This window comes from Terrapene carolina, unplaced genomic scaffold (genome assembly GCF_002925995.2).
Source record: "Terrapene carolina triunguis isolate 2854851 unplaced genomic scaffold, T_m_triunguis-2.0 Scaffold69, whole genome shotgun sequence".
Lineage (NCBI taxonomy): Eukaryota > Metazoa > Chordata > Testudines > Emydidae > Terrapene > Terrapene triunguis.
In genome coordinates this window covers 59,276,005-59,279,995 of record NW_020664420.1, presented here as the reverse complement: position 1 = coordinate 59,279,995, position 3,991 = coordinate 59,276,005, and positions in this window count along the sequence as shown.

Sequence of the window (3,991 nt, the reverse complement as noted above, 5' to 3'; positions counted from 1 at the left end):
AACTTGAATGAGAAAGGTAAGCACCCCCCTGCCAGTAAATCTAAGTTTGCCAAGTCCCGGAAGCAGTTGCTCATGGAACTGTTGCCATTATTGCTATTGGGTTGCAAACTGGGCTTGCTGCCGTTCCTGGAGCTTTTGCCGCTCCCTCCTAAATTGCAGCAAGGTGTAAGCCGGTGACATTCTCACCTTATATTGAATAAAAGCTCTATGCATCATATACAGTTCAATCTTACCCTTCTGTTAGGGTAAATTGTCTTAGTGGTAACTCAACTAAGTCTCATTTTATGTTTCCTCTCCCATCCAGCTTCGCTTTTCCTTGATTTTTCCAGCAGTCCCTACTCTGTCCTCCCAGGGAGGCTCCAATCTCTCTTATATCCTAATAAGATCAGCCCACCATCATGACTTAGCAGTAATTATACTGCTTCTTTGTGCACTTCCAGTATTTGGTCTTAGGGTCACTCAACAAAGCAGCCTTATGTCACAGTACTGGGTCCTAGAAACCGCTATTCTCTCTTGCTGTGGGTAGCTGCTTGCAACCTCCTGTGCCAGAAGAATGTTGTGAACCTGGGGCTAATCACATGCAACTCTCTCTATAATTTTGTTGTTTTATGAGGTGCTATAGCAAAATATATTTTATTTCCATGCACTATAGGCCAGATTTACCACAGGATCTCTGCCATTTAAAGCTGGCATACACCCCAGCAGTGGGCCTCACTGAGAGCAAAGGATAGGGAAGGAATTGCAGAAAATTGCAACCATTTTCTTCCACTGGGAGCTCTGGTGGAGGCCAGCACATCATGAAAATTAGTGCTTGCTAGGAAAGGGGCATGATCGGGGTGACTGACAGAGCAGCAAGTCCTTTTAGCTAGCTCCACTAGCAGAACTCTTATGGAATGCTGTCTACAAGCTAACACTTATCCCCAGTTACCCTCAATCAGAGTAACCTCCTCTGGAGGGAACAGGGCCAGTCTGTCATAGGAAGATGTATTTTATACTTGCCTGTGCCAGCTGTGGTGAAATGGTCTCTCTTTATCTTTCTAGTGGCCCTAAGGTTCTGTGGATAATTGATCAGATAAAAGGTACTCAAATGAGTGATTTTTCTAGTACCCAAATATATTGTACATAATAGAAGACTATTTGTAAAAACACATGATAAGTTGCTCTGAATCCGTGAGATCCTCATTTAATTTCATTCTAATTTCTTGCTTTACAAAAAGGTTATGACATGGGGCTGGGAAGATTCATCCCTTCTTTAGTGCCGTGGGATCTCCCCATTGAAAAGCCTAGTTACTCAAGCTTTGCACTGGGTTCAGGGTTGGCCTTTTTGAGCAGTGTTAAATATATCTATATATTGGGGTATCTCATCATCCTTTGGTATCCTCATTGCATTATCAGATATACTGTTGTTTTCTGTGTTTATATATGTAGCAGCGCCTGCTCCCGGCCCCTCCACAAACGCAGTCAGAGACCAACTGAAGTGCAGCACCCGTCTCCTTTTATTGTTTGTTTCCGTTCCCACCACCTATTATTAACAGAGACCAACACTCTGGGAGACTACTAGCTTCCCAGCTAGCAGGACTCTAGAGCCCACGCTCCTCCCTTTCCTGTCTCCCCATGCTTCCTGTCTCTTAGTCAGCTTTATAGGGCAGGCTGGCTACCCAGGCCTGCAGGTGGATCCACTCTGGTAATTAGGGCGTGGCCCCTCAGCCAGCCCAACTAATACCCTTCTTCCTCTGGAACAGGGCTAACAGGGGCCTAGCTTGTTTCTCCTAGCCAGCACCCTGTTACAATGGTTTCTTTAATTTTGCCAAAATACAAACAAGCCAGAAACCTTAAAATGCCTTGGTACGCTTTGCTTAAAATGCCTCTGTAAAAAGGTTCAGCGGGTTTTGAAAAGTGCTGGATTAGGAGCTCTGGACAATGTGCCCTGAACTGATACACCTTATGCATCCTGATTATACTGCCCCACTCATATGTCACAATTCTGTTCAGAGGGACCAGCAGGGCCACGCAGTCTCCATGTCATCTAGTCCTTGTTCCTCTCATTTCAACAGCTGTCCACTAGGAATTGGACCATTAAACTCACTTCAGATGTATCACTGAGCAGCCATCAGAACTGACACGAACATGAACTAGATTTGAACCCCCATGTTTGTTGACAGATGGCTTCTCCACCCTGCATTGGTTGCACTGGGTCAAAACTTACCTGGGGTTTGGCTTTGTTCACAAGAGGAACTCAAAGTCAAACAATATATTTCTTCTCCCAGACTTGGCTGTTCCTTGCATTTCTCCCTGAGGATTGCTCAACCCACGTGCTAGGTTCTCTCCGGAAAGTCACTCTCACCTCCCTATTTCCCAGTCAGCATTGAGGTACATTGGTAGGGTGATGTGGAGGAAGCTTGAACTACTTCTCTCTTCTTTTGTGGATAAAGAGCAGACTTCAATCTCCAGCTGGCACCTTCTTGAGCACTAAATCCTCATGAAAGAAAATACATTTTCTTAAACAAAGAAGCATCTGCCGAGCATCCTTAGCCAATTCATAGCAGATAAATACATGGTGGGCAAACAGCTGGATCACACTATTGAGATTCTTACCACAGAGAGGTAATAGCATTGGTTTAGAATGTTTTAGAGAGTTTATTTGTTCACATTGGGTGGGCAGGAACCAGTAAAAGTTAGAGAGAAGCTCATTTAGTGTATGGTAGGCTGCTACTTTGCTACTGTCTGTTATTGACTAGATGACACTGACTGCGGTGCTTCAAACACAGTAATTCATCAGACAGATGCTGACTAGATACCCATTCATTGTTTATTTATGAGAAATGAAAGATTTTCAAAGGTGTTCAGAACCCAGCAATCAATGCATATATACTTCCAGTTATAACTCAAGCTAAATTATATTTTATTAACCGAAGTAAAAAAATAAAAAATAAAAGCCCTCAGGGGCAAGCAAACTGTTGTTACTGAAGGAATTGCCCATTCAGGGTGGACTCTGCCTCCCAACTTCTCATTAACTATTTATCAATTCCTTGGAAAGAAAATCTACTGTACAGTGAATCCCCATCAATATTTAATGTAGCAATGCCTGGAGCACTGGATCGACTTTCTCACTTGTGCAAAAGGGAAAAGCACTGCATATACTAGCCAGTTCCTTAATGGGGAAAACTTCAGATAAATCCCAGTGTTTATTATGTCCTTTTTACTGGTTATTTTATTTTATATACTTCTTAGCATTACTAATGATCTGTTGCTGAGTATTTCTGCAAGGGTTCTTACCATTCTCATCCTGTTACACATAGCAACTACATTTATTGATCATCATTCTGTTTTGTCTGAGAGCCAGGGATTTTCCATGTTGACCTAATGCTACCATCTCCTGGCTCAAAAAGTGCCTTTGCCAGCCTTGCTGATTGGTCATTTGTTTGAAGTTGTGTTATGAAACAAAACGATCATGTGTGTGGCTTGAATCACTGCTCTGGTTTTAGTCCCCTGGTTTCTGAAGCTCAGATTGTAATCTGTCACTGGACCATATTATTCATTAATAGAATTTGTTTCCAGTTTTAGATCCATCATAAAAAATGTTTGTGATTCCTGCTAGTCCTTCTGTTGTTCCAACACTATCAGCCTGGCCAATTCTTAATATTAGATATTCTGCCATCATTCCTAATTAAATTTACAGCTGCCAGACTGCCATTAGCCAAACCTCACTTTCCTCATAATTTCTATGCCTCAGATCCTGACCTAGGGTAATGTGATAACAAGGGAGTAAGGAGCAGGTTAGTCCTTTACTCCTGCATCACTTAGACCCAGCTCCTCACCAGCTCAACCAATCCTGAGAGTGGTTAGGCCAGTAATGAAGGGATGCAAAGGGGACTTGAATCTGTTCCATGACTGTGGGGTGAGATGCTACTTAAGAGACAGGGACCTCATAAATGAAGTCACTACCCCTCGAGTGACACTTGACAGATCCTGATTACCCTACCCTGATTGG